Source organism: Salmo trutta, chromosome 39 (genome assembly GCF_901001165.1).
Source record: "Salmo trutta chromosome 39, fSalTru1.1, whole genome shotgun sequence".
Classification (NCBI taxonomy): domain Eukaryota; kingdom Metazoa; phylum Chordata; class Actinopteri; order Salmoniformes; family Salmonidae; genus Salmo; species Salmo trutta.
The window spans coordinates 19,129,018-19,142,386 of NC_042995.1; the positions used below are offsets into that span (position 1 = coordinate 19,129,018).

Sequence of the window (13,369 nt, forward strand, 5' to 3'; positions counted from 1 at the left end):
GATTCTCTCTCCCAGGGTATGAAGTAGATCAGCAGAAACAGCCCCAGGGGGACCAAGGGACCAGGGGGCTGTCCTCCTGGGGATAAAGACCACCACTCTGGGGGTGGTCTTTAGAGGCACTGAAGAGTAAGAGTAATACACTTTACTCTCAAAGGGAAATTCAGCCATGATTTTCTGAATTACCTTGGCCCAATAACACTCTACATCATTCATGTATTTTGCATTGTAATGTGTATAAACATGCTTTCAATTGTATTTTAATCATCTGTAAAATTGATAATAATCCATTGAAGCAAACCGTTGGGCAAATTACATTTTCCTTTGAAGATTTACAAAAATTACAGTAACACAAACAACAAGGAACCTTATCTCATGGTCAAAATATTGTGCCCTACCCTTATTTACTCAGTAGCCATGGAGCTAACATTGACATAACCCACAATCCAAACAATACCCTGAGGGACTTGTTTTGATGGCAACAAAGGCCAGGTTTCATAGCACAGTAAACACCCACAATGACAAGTTGATCCTGTTATACAGGTGAGAAGACAAAACTTAATCTCACATTCAATGATAAAGATATGAGAGCCGCCGACTACGTCTGTCCAAGGGGCCAAACATGAAAGATTGGAAGAAAGGAAATCATATTGAGGTAGATTATTGGTTTGAGGAAAAAGGAAATTTAACCATTTCCAAAAAATGTTTTGGTTTGATACAGTTGCATGGTGTTTGGTTTAAACTAGAACTACAGAATTGGCAGACACTTTCGATGGTGACCTCTGCTCTGGCTTGTTGTACAGGGACATAAGCAATTGGTACCACTCGTGATCTGTGCCTCCTTCTAGTTCCATTCTTGGTCATTGTTAGTTAATGCTTCCAGTATTAAAGGCAACTTACTTGTGATTTGATGAATGAATATGATATTGCTATTGAATAACTCATCTCAAGTGTTCAGTGTTGCTTTCATTGGATTTGTATCCCCAGTCCCTGTTGCACAAGAAGCATAATATGTATGAGTGTTTATATTGTTTATCTGTGTAGGTGCAGGTCAACCTAATTATTTTCAGTCTAAACTGTAACTAGGTCACTCAGGAACATTCAATGCTGTCTTGGTAAAACTCCCTACTCCTTGCCGATGACAAGCATACCCATAACATGATGCAGCCATCACCATGCTAGAAAATATGAAGAGTGGTACTCAGTGATGTGGTGTGTTGGATTTGCCCCAAACATACATCAAATCAAATTTATTTATATAGCCCTTCTTACATCAGCTGATATCACAAAGTGCTTTACAGAAACCCAGCCTAAAACCCCAAACAGCAAGCAATGCAGGTGTAGAAGCACGGTGGCTAGGAAAAACTCCCTAAAAAGGCCAAAACCTAGGAAGAAACCTAGAGAGGAACCAGGCTATGAGGGGTGGCCAGTCCTCTTCTGGCTGTGCCGGGTGGAGATTATAGCAGCACATGGCCTAGATGTTCAAATGTTCATAAATGACCAGCATTGTCAAATAATAATAATCATAGTAGTTGTCGAGGGTGCAACAAGTCAGTAACACAAGAGTAAGTGTCAGTTGGCTTTTTCATAGCCGATCTTTGAGAGTATCTCTACCGCTCCTGCTGTCTTTAGAGAGTTGAAAACAGCAGGTCTGGGACAGGTAGCACGTCCGGTGAATAGGTCAGGGTTCCAGCAGGTCTGGGACAACAGGTCTGGGACAGGTAGCACATCCGGTGAACAGGTCAGGGTTCCATAGCTGCAGGCAGAACAGTTGGAACTGGAGCAGCAGCACGGCCAGGTGAACTGGGGACAGCAAAGAGTCATCAAGCCAGGTAGTCCTGAGGCATGGTCCTAGGGCTCAGGTCCTCCGAGAGAGAGAAAGAAAGAAAGAGAAAGAGAGAATTAGAGAGAGCATATTTAAATTCACATAGGACACCGGAAAAGACAAGAGAAATACTCCAGATGTGACAGACTGACCCTAGCCCCCCGACACATAAACTACTGCAGCATAAATACTGGAGGCTGAGACAGGAGGGGTCAGGAGACACTGTGGCCCCATCCGATGAAACCCCCGGACAGGGCCAAACAGGTAGGATATAACCCCACCCACTTTGCCAAAGCGCAGCCTCCACACCACTGGAGGGATATCTCCAACCACCAACATACCATCCCGGGACAAGGCCGAGTATAGCCCACAAAGATCTCCGCCACGGCACAGCCCAAGGGGGGGCGCCAACCCAGACAGGAAGACCACGTCAGTGACTCAACCCACTCAAGTGACGTACCCCTCCCAGGGACGGCATGGAAGAACACCAGTAAGCCAGTGACTCAGCCCCCGTAATAGGGGTAGAGGCAGAGAATCCCAGTGGAAAGAGGGGAAACCAGCCAGGCAGAGACAGCAAGGGCGGTTCGTTGCTCCAGCCTTTCCGTTCACCTTCACACCCCTGGGCCAGACTACACTTAATCATAGGACCTACTGAAGAGATATGTCTTCAGTAAAGACTTAAAGGTAATGCTTTATATTTAGTGTAACGCTTGGATGTCGTGGGTGTGGAGTCAGAAAAATGTTTGGTACAATACTTCTTTAATAAGTACCACAAAAGAGAATATGTCCAAAACAACAGGGCGTAACAAAAACCCAAAGTCCAAAACACGATCCTCTACACAAACACAGTGAAACTAAACGTAACAAGTCCGCACACAGAACAGGTGGAGAGGCGGGCTTAAATAACACCACTAATTACCTAAATGAACACAGGTGCAACTAATAAAGACATAACCAACAGAAAAAGGAAAAGGGGATCGGTGGCAGCTAGTAGGCCGGTGACGACGAGCGCCACCCGAACAGGGAGAGGAGCCACCCTCGGTAGGAGTCGTGACATTTTGGACAAAACGTTAATTTCTTTGCAGTTTTACTTTATTGCAAACAGGAACATTTTTTATTCTGTTCAAGCTTCCTTTTGGCTGTCATTTAGATTAGTATAGTAGAGTAACTACAATGGTGTTGATCCATCCTCAGTGCTCCTATCACAGCCATTAAATTCTGTTTTATAATCCCCATTGCCCTCACAATGAAATCCCTGAGCAGTTTCCTTCCTCTCTGAGTTAGGAAGGACTTCTGTATCTTTGTAGTGACTGGGTGTATTGATACGCCATCCAAAGTGTAATTAATAACTTCACTATGCTCAAAGGGATATTCAAATGTCATTTTTTAAAACATATCTACCAATAGGTTGCCCTTCTTTGCAAGGCATTGGAAAACCTCTCTGGTCTTCGTTGTCACGTGTGCTCCCTTTCCGGCCTCTAGGTCACCAGGCTGCTGGTTATGGCGCATAATGACACTCACCTGGACTCCATCACCTCCTTGATTACCTGCCCTTTATATGTCACTCCCTTTGGCGTCTTCCCCAGTCGTCATTGTTTGTTTCATGTCGGTGCGCTGTTCGTGTTTCTTGTTTTGTTCATTTATTTATTAAAATGTATTCACTCCCTGAACTTGCTTCCAGACTCTCAGCGTACATCGTTACATTTGTGGTTGAATCTGTTTGATATTCACCTCTCGACTGAAAGACCTTTCAGACACCGACATGAGGTAGTCAGTGAGTCCATGCAAATTATTATGCAAATCTTTACTCCTGACCTTATTTAGGCTTGCCAAAACAAAGGGGTTGAATCCTTATTGACTCAAGACATTTCCGTTTTTAATTTTTAATTCATTTGTAAAAACAATTCCACTTTGAGATTATAGGATAGGGGTGTGTAAACCAGTAACACAAAATATCAATTTAATCCATTTTATATTCAGGCTGTAACACAACAAAATGTGGGAATACCTTCTAAAGGCAATGTAGTTAAGTGCTTTAAGTTTATACATATCACTAAATTAATTGTTCCCAGTTCAGTAAAGTGTAATATATAATGTGTATTTGTTCTGAACCGTGACTACTGAAGCTCAAGGAGAGTAAAGGATGAAAATGAAATAGGCTTCAGTATAAAACATCTGTAACGGGCGTCGTATAGAGGGGACCAAAACGCAGCGTGTTGAGTGCTCATGATATTTATTAACTCAAAACACTAATAACAAAAGGAAACAATCAACTTCCAGTTCTGTCAGGTACAATGACTAAACAGAATGCAACTGCCCACAAACACAAGTGAAAAAAAAAACCTACTTAAATATGATTTCCAATTAGAGGTAACGAGGACCAGCTGCCTCCAATTGGAGATCAACCCCAACATAGAAATAGAAAACTAGAACTTAAACATAGAAATAGAAAACGTAGAAAAACACAAAACAACCCCTGTCACGCCCTGACCTACTCTACTATAGAAAATGACATCTTACTCGTGTCAGGACGTGACATCTTCTGGACTAAAAGATCAGGTCACACATGTCTGTTGGCTCAGTTGCAGTCCAAGTCAGGTGTCATCTACAGAGGATGATAAAAAAGTCAACATGAGCAAAATGTCTTTATGGATGCAAAACTACCACAGGTCAGAGGGACAAAATAAATGCCATCATGATGACATTGGAATGAATGTGCATATTACAAATTCAATCTCAAGGGATTTAAGCATTTTTAGAGGATGTTGCCTACTGGTCAGGAAATGTGGCAGACTACAGACAATCATGCATACATGAGCCTCATGCTGAAAACACAAAACAGTTGTACTGCACGTAGTACTATAAGATACTACAGTAGGTACGGTTTGCCAGCAGAAGTGATTATTTTGCACAATTGAAACGTCACCCACAGCCTGTTATTACTAGCAAAGACATGCTTATTCGGAGAAAGGGGCACCATTCACAATACCTGAAAGTCTTGAGGTAAAAACTCTCTGAGATCAGACGCCTGAGGCAAGTAGTATGATAAAGAACAATAATGGACGAGAAACGCAAGAGACATATTCGCAAATGATGGCATTGTTCATCAATTCTCGTTCAAATATTTTCTTTATTGAACACACACACAAGAATGGTGTATAGGTATAAAAGACAAATTTACAGTTCTTATCTAAACATAAGAGAACAGACATTAACCACAAGACCCAGAGTTCTGGGCACAAAACAAATGTTACAAAACAAGACATACAGAACAAGGACAGGTAGAAAGAAAAAGGGTAGATGTAACCCCCCCACTTATACCCCCCTTCTATCCCCCCTTATTCCACCCTATTCCCCTCCCAACTGCTCGGGTGGCGGGACCAGCACACGCTGCCCAAAGGTAGATTACCATATGACAATTGAGAGTGCGTTAAAAAGTGCAAATTCACAGCGGTCCAAGTAAGAGAGGAAAGGCTGCCAGATTTGATCAAATGTTGATAATTTATTGTTCAGAATATATCTAATTCTTTCTAAGTGTACAGTGTTTGCCAATTCGCTGAGCCATAATTTGGTAGAGGGCGCTTCCCTCCTTTTCCAAAACAACAAGATACATTTTTTTGCCGAAATGAGACTAAGAGATTAATTGTTTTTGGGAGTTGGTTAATCCGTTTAGGGAATCGGACACTCCCAGGATTATCAGAAGCGGGTCTGGGTCTATTGAAGTCTCCAGAACTTCAGAGAGGACCCCAAAAATTCCACACCAATACAAGTTAGAGCATAGGGCAACGCAGTGGAGTAGTGTACCCTGCTCCGCCTGACATTTATCACACATAGGGGATGTACCAGGAAATATCCTATGCAGTTTGGTTTTGGAATAGTGTAATCTGTGTAATACCTTGAATTGTATGAGACGATGTCTGGAGTTAATGGAGCAGGTGTGAATATACTCCAAGCTATCTTCCCAGTCTGCCACTGAAATATCAGTCCCTAATTCTTCCTCCCATTTTGCCTTAATGGCATCAGTAGAGGGTGCGCTAACAGATTGAAAAGCGTCATATATACGAGATATCAGTTTGTCTTAGGTGGGGCATATTTTTATGCATCCGTCAAACATGGAAGGTTGGGATGTGTTTTCTAACATAGTCTCTAATCTGTAGGTATCTGAAAAAGTTACTTCTGGGAAGATTATAAGTTTCCCTCAGCGATTCAAAGGAAGCAAAGGTCCCTCCTATATATAAATCCCCTATGGTACTTATCCCCAACTCTCCCCATCGCTCAAAGGTGTTATCAAGGTTAGAGGGGGCAACAGGAAGCATGAATGATATTGGTCTAAGCTCAAAGTGGACTTTAATTTGCTTCCAGATTCGGACTGTGCTATGTATAATAGGATTGTTACGGTAAAGTGACATCTCCAGATTGACAGGTGACAAAATCACAGCACCAATAGAGAAGGGGTGACACTCCTCACGCTCCATACTAAGCCAGCTGGGTGGCGGGTGTGCGTCATCCAGCAAAAACGTAACAGCGCGGAGGTTAGCGGCCCAGTAGTAAAATATTAAATTTGGGAGAGACAATACTCCTTCCATCTTGGATTTACAGAGGTGTTTTTTTACCTATCCTGTGTGTTTTATAATCCCAGATGAAAGGATTGATAATAGAGTCCAGTTGTTTATGAAAGGATTTAGGTATGAATATTGGGATGTTCTGGTATAGGTAGAGCAGTTGTCGGAGGAAGACCATTTTAATGGCATTAATTCTTCCGAGCAGAGAAATTGGGAGAGTTCTCCAAAATTGTATGTTTGCCTTGAGTTTTTGCATCAGAGAGGGGAAATTATCTTTAAATAGTAAGGAGTATTGTTTGGTAACTACAATTCCAAGGTAGGTACATTTTTCTGAAGATAGCTTAACTGGAAGATGTTCTAGCCAGGAGGTGTTTTGCAACCGTATGGGCATTAATTCACTCTTGTTCCAATTTATTCTGTGTCACGATTCTCTAAGACAGAACCCAGAAGCAGACCAGGACAAGGTGAGTAAAATGAAGGTGAGTATTTATTGGTAGTCTTGATGTGTAATTTGAGTGATCCAGGAGACGGAGCGGCAGCGGAGGTGAGTTGATGAGAGTAAATGGGTTGATCCAATGAAGTCACTGTATCCACCGACGGCCAGGCAAGGGAGTTGAATGTTCCGGGAGAATGACTGTAGACAGAGTAAACGGGAGTGAGTAACCAGTAACAAGCACAAAACAACAAAACTATCTCAGGAAACATGAGGCTGATACGCTGGCACAACATACTGTTCGTTGCTAACGATCCGGCAGGGAATGGATGTCAGCTCAGGGTTTAAGAAAAGGTGAAGATCAGGACCAGGTGTGCAGAAGGTTGATGAGATGCAGGTGCGGGTAATAAATAGATCTCCCGCCTAACCTTGTTGCCTGGCAACCAGACAGGGTGCGTTCAGGAACCTTAGACAACACTTAAACAAAACAGTCATCTCAGGCAGAAACAGACTCAGGAAGTGGGATTCCTGACAATTCTGTATCCCGAGAAGGTACCAAACAAATTAATCACCTCAAGAAAAGCTGGAATACTATCTTGGGGTTCTGTTACATAGAGGAGAATGTCATCTGCGTATAGGGAAATCTTATTTAGAGTATCTTTAGTATTATAGCCGTGTATTGCTGCATGAGATCTGAGCGAGAGGTTCAATAATTAGGGCGAAGAGCATAGGCGACAGCACACAACCCTGCCTTGTCCCTCTGTAAAGGTTAAATCGGGGCGACAATGATTGGTTAGTGAGTATTCTCGCACAGGGGTTCCTATATAAAAGCTGGATCCAATTTATGAACCCATCTCCAATATTACATTTCTGTAGGACCTTGAATAGATAGGGCCACTCAACTTGGTCAAAGGCCTTTTCGGCATCAAGAGATATAACGGCAAGGTCCATGTTAGGTGACCTCTGAGAATACATAATGTTGAATAGGCGCCTGAGATTGAAGAATGAGTTTCTGTTAGGGATAAAGCCGGTCTGGTCTGAATGGACCAATTTGCCAATTAAAGTGCTAAGCCTGTTAGCCAAAGTTTTTGCTAAAATCTTTTGGTCAGTATTAAGGAGGGATATTGGTCTGTATGACCCTACCTCTTCCGGATCCTTACCCTTCTTATGTATAACTGTAATAAACGCCTCATCCAAAGTGGATGGGAGAGCTCCATCCTCATTGGCCTGAACCAACATTTTGTGTAGGTAGGGAGAGAGCATGTTGCTGAATGTTTTATAGAATTCACCAGGGTATCCATCTGGGCCCGGGGTCTTGCCACTCTTTACAGATTTTATTGTTTCTCTAATTTCTTCAAGAGATATTTCCTTATTCAGGAAGTTAGAGTCTTCCTGGTTCAGGGCAGGAAGATTACAGTCCTCCAAAAAGTTTTGCATAATTAAGGGGTTAGGATCCACTTTAGATGTATATAAAGTCTCATAAAACTGACGGAATCTGTCATTGATGTCTTTGGGGGAAGAGAGTAATTCCCCAGATGCAGATTTAACTTTGTGAATCATTCGGTCACTCACATTTTTTCGAAGTTGTCTGGCGAGTAATTTGTGTGGTTTGTCACCAAACTCAAAATATTTTTGCTTGGCATAGAGAAAAGATTTAGCAATTTTAGCAGAGAGGATCTGATTGTATTTAAATTTTAAAGACAATTTTTTTATGTTTTTCCCTAGATGGGTGTCTAGCATTCTCCCTATCCAGTAAGTGAATTTGTCCCTCCAGTTCTACCAATTCTCTTCTGTTTTGCCTACTCCTGGCAGTCTGTAAGGAGATGATACAGCCTCTCAAATAAGCCTTCAGCGTTTCACACAGTAATGCTGGGGAAGTCTCTGTGTTGTCGTTGGTATCAAAGAAAAATGTAATTTGGTCTTTAAGATGTTCACAGAATGTTGGTTCTGTGAGGAGCTGAGGATTCAACCTCCAGACCCTCTCGTTTGGTACGATGTCACCCAATCTCAGGGAGAAGGTGAGTGGACTGTGGTCAGAGATTATAATATCATGATATCTCACATTACAGGTATAAGGGAGTAGTTTAGCATCAACCAAAAAGTAGTCAATTCGAGTATAAACATTGTGAACATGAGAGTAAAAGGAGTATTCCCTACCCGTAGGGTTAGAGATCCTCCATATATCATGAGAGTAGAAGGAGTATTCCCTACCCGTAGGGTTAGAGATCCTCCATATATCATGAGAGTAAAAGGAGTATTCCCTACCCGTAGGGTTTGAGATCCTCCATATATCAAATAAGTTCTAATTTTTTATGTAGGTATTTAAGAATTCGCTTGAATAGGAGGTAGGGGTTCGCCAGGTAGAGGATCTATCCAAATATTGGTCTAGTACACAGTTAAGGTCCCCTCCAATGACCAGGTTAGTATGGGAGATATCTGGAATCAGGGCAAGGACTCTTTTGAAAAAAGAGGGGTTATCAATGTTTGGCCCATAGATATTTAGTAGAGTTACAGAAGTAGAGTGGATCTCTCCTATTACGATCACATACCGACACTCTTTGTCCACAATAGTGGTTTTATGTAGACAGGGAATTCCTTTCCGTACCAGAATCGCTGTGCCTCTCGTTTTGGCAGAGAAGTTAGAGTGATACACTTGCCCCACCCACTTACATTTAAGTCTGTTATGAGAATTGTTTTTCAGATGGGTTTCTTGTAAAAATATAATATCAGACGAGAGTGCTTTCAAGTGGGCTAGGACCTTGCCTCTCTTAATTGGTTTGTTTACACCCTTGACATTCCAGGAAGTGAATGTAAGCCCCGCCCTCCTCTCATTTGTAGTTCCTATGGTGGCCTGCATAACATGTAATTCACTAAAAAGGTAAGAAAGCGCACCAAACCATCACGATCAGCATATGTAGCACCTACACCCGAGCAGTATCCAACCCACCCCTCCCCCCCTGCAAGCACCTTTACTCTCCCCCCTGTTCCCCTACTTTCCCCAACATTCACCCCTCCCATCAATCCACATTTAACAGGCATACACAAATAGGAGAGAAAAAAATATAAAAATAATAATAATAAACACATTGTCTGGCCGATGCCAAAAAAGCACGGCGCGACCTCGAATAAGAGGTAAAACAAAAATAAAATCCCAACTATACGTTCACCTCTCACTTTCCTAGAACTTCTACTAACATATGAACTGAGGAGGCTCCCGCGATTAAAGTGTTCAATTACCATCTATTAAACCTAAACAGAATAAGTTGCAACTTAAACATATTGTGCACTTAAGCTTCATCTTGGGTCAATCCCGGGGATAAACAAGATGTAGCATCACAAGATTATATTGCTAAGCAATGCCGGTCTAAACATAAACCATCAGCAACCGACATAGACAGCAGTACAATTACATATTGTGGGTTAGGAGATGGGAACAAGGATTTTGATAAATTGAACGTACCCCCCAATAATTTTTTTTTTTTTATAAAAAAAAAATAAAACCCAAAAAGAACACACACACGTGCGCATGTATATACACACGCATACCCACATACGTACACACATGCATACACACACACACACACACACACACATAGACACATACATTTACGCACATACACACACATACAAAAAATATACTTATAAAAATAAATATGTTTAAGTATATACACACACACACATCTACATACACACCTCAGAATAATAATCTACACTAATTTAAAATATACACATATCTAATACTAAAATGCTAAGAGAAAATAATAATAAAGTATAAATAATAATTATATGTACGCACACCTACACAGACACAAGCACCACGGAGGTCTGGTGGGAATCTAATCGTGAGAGCGGGCCAGGCTATGACAAAGACAGAGCAGCACAAAACATCAACTTGCTATCCAGGTGTCTGCGTCTGCCCCTTCCCAGCCATCACCCCCAGACCCCCGCAAGCAATAAATAAATGGTATGGTAATAGGAATAATGTACGAATTGAAAAATAAATAACGAAACAAAACAAAAATGGGGGAATATAAGTATATCCATCCGAAAGTGTCAATGATCAGACCTGGAAGGCCTCCCAAACAGGCATCGCCCTGAACCCAGTCGGGATGAAAGTGAAATTAACGTTAAATGAGAGCTCTGACCGCCCTCCATTGGTCAGCTCAGCGTGTTACATGTTCGGTAGCCCTTGTTGAGACCGTTTAGTACGGTTTCACCCGTTATGGTATAGTATGGGTTCGAGTCCATGAGCAGACCCTAACACACAATGACAAGGCACTCTAACCTGTACGGGGGATTGGCGTATATTCCCGGATAAACTTCTCTGCGTCCGAGACCGAGGAGAGCCAAATCTCCCCGGAAGGCGGGGTAATTCTTAGTCTTGCAGGGAAGAGCAAGGCTGGGCGAAGATGGAGTTTGTAGAGTTTGGTCATGACATCTCTGTAGCCGGCGCGGTGCTTTGCCACATCGGGCACATAATCCTCATATACACGGAAGGGGTGCCCTTTATGTAACAGGTTGCCCCTCATAAGAGCCTCGCTCAGGATAAGATCCTTGGTCTTGAAACTGTGACAACAGATGATTACTGGGCGAGGACGTTGGCCCGGTCGAGGCACTGGGACAAGGGCGCGATGTGCACGGTCCAGTTGGGGATCTGAAGCCAAAACATCCGTTCCCATTGCATCCTTCAATAGTTTGGCGAAGAAGTCGGTGGGGCGAGAGCCCGCCTCAACCCCCTCTGCCAGACCAACAACGCGAAGGTTATGACGTCTGCATCGGCCCTCGAGGTCGACCACTTTCACAGAAAGCCTCTGTACACTATCCTGCAATGACGTGCATAGCTTCTCTAACTCGTCGATCCTACCAGCGTTGAATTCAGAAGCTTTCTCAAGGTCCACAATACTCTGGCCCCGCGAGGCTACCGTTCGAATGGTGCTCTCAATTTTAGTGTCCAGTTCAGCAATAGTAGCCTTAAGATCCTCAGCTATAGCAACACGTAGTTCTCCCAACGCCCGGGTAAGTTCTGTAAGTGTCACGTTGTTACCTGTGCCCTCCGCCATGTCTGTCTCGTTGTTTGGCGGGGAGTAGGCCTCCGAAGTGGATTTATTGTCCTTTGGTCGCTTATTACTCGGCACTTTCACATAGAAAGTTCCAATATTGTATTAGAAAGAAACGTTTGTTGTAAAAAGTGCCATAAAGTAGGTTAGGATAGATTATTTCGCTAAAAAGTTGCAGGAGCCTCTCACACACAGCCTTTCACTCCCCCCCCCCCCCCCCCCCCATTGTTCATCAATTCTTAGTGTTTGGCATCAGACTGCAATTGAATAAACTTTTCTAAACACCAGAGGGGAAGTTTTACTCACCACAGCTTCAATATCCTTAGGAGTACTCCAACACTAGAGCACTGGAGCAACACTTCTCTTCAGCTCTCCGAACACGTCTGGCGACATGGGCATCATGTTGTCTTGCAGTCTGGATGGGTGACTAAAACACATTGTGAAAATAACAGTTAAGTCAGATTATCAAATCATACTCAAACCAGACTATTGCAAATACAAATACAGTATTATGGCATCTTCACCTATTATGAAGGATACTCTAGACTTACACTTCTGACACTGATGTGAGTTCTGTCTTCATATATCCTGTGACGCTGGAACCCTCCACATCCATGGGCTCCGATGCTGAAAAATAAAAAATGGTGGACCAGAGATATAAGACCACTTGTCCCAGATCTGTTTGTGATCTAAAGCCAACTCCTATGGTCGTTCAATGCTATACAGAGAAAAGTGATTGATTGAGAGGTTTGTCATAAAACACAACCCCAATGGTCTACCAAACAGACATCCGGATCCTTACAGGGGCTTTGTGTAAATCAAAAATAACACTATTGCTACCAATGTGCATGATTGAGGAGCAAACTGAAGAGAGAAGAATTTTCAGCCACTCTTTGTGGGACAATGGAAGTAGATTTCAGTAATGCTTCTTTATTCCGGGACCACCCATATGTAAAATGTATACACGTATGACTAAGTCGCTTTGGATAAAAGCGTCTGCTAAATGGCATATACTATTTATTATAATATTCAGAGGATTGACACAAAGAGGTCGCTGGCTGCTTACCCTTGGAGGCCCTGGTGTAGTACTTTCCGAAGGACTCGTCTTTCGGGATGTCTGGGTAGAGGAAGCGGAGTGAGTTCTCTGGGATGTTCTCAGCTGCCATCACCTTGTAGGTTTGGATGATGTCAGGCAGAGAGATGGCAGACAGCTCCCTCTTGGTGTAGGGCTCCACTCAGGCTCCTGATGAGGTGGCAGATGGTCTCCTGAGGGATCTCCTCCCAGACTTGGACTAAAGCATCCGCCAACTCCTGAACAGTCTGTGGTGCAACGTGGCATTGGTGGATGGAGCGAGACATGATGTCCCAGATGTGCTCAATTGGATTCAGGTCTGGGGAACGGGCGGGCCAGTCCATAGCATCAATGCCTTCCTCTTGCAGGAACTGCTGACACACTCCAGCCACATGAGGTCTAGCATTGTCTTGCATTAGGAGG

At 42.9% G+C, this 13,369-nt stretch overlaps 1 pseudogene; it reads right to left on the minus strand.

Annotated features, from left to right (window-relative positions):
* Positions 1 to 4,754: 4,754 nt before the first annotated feature.
* On the minus strand, positions 4,755 to 13,040 carry LOC115179269 (signal transducer and activator of transcription 1-like; annotated as a pseudogene).
* Between the last annotated feature and the right edge of the window lie 329 nt (positions 13,041 to 13,369).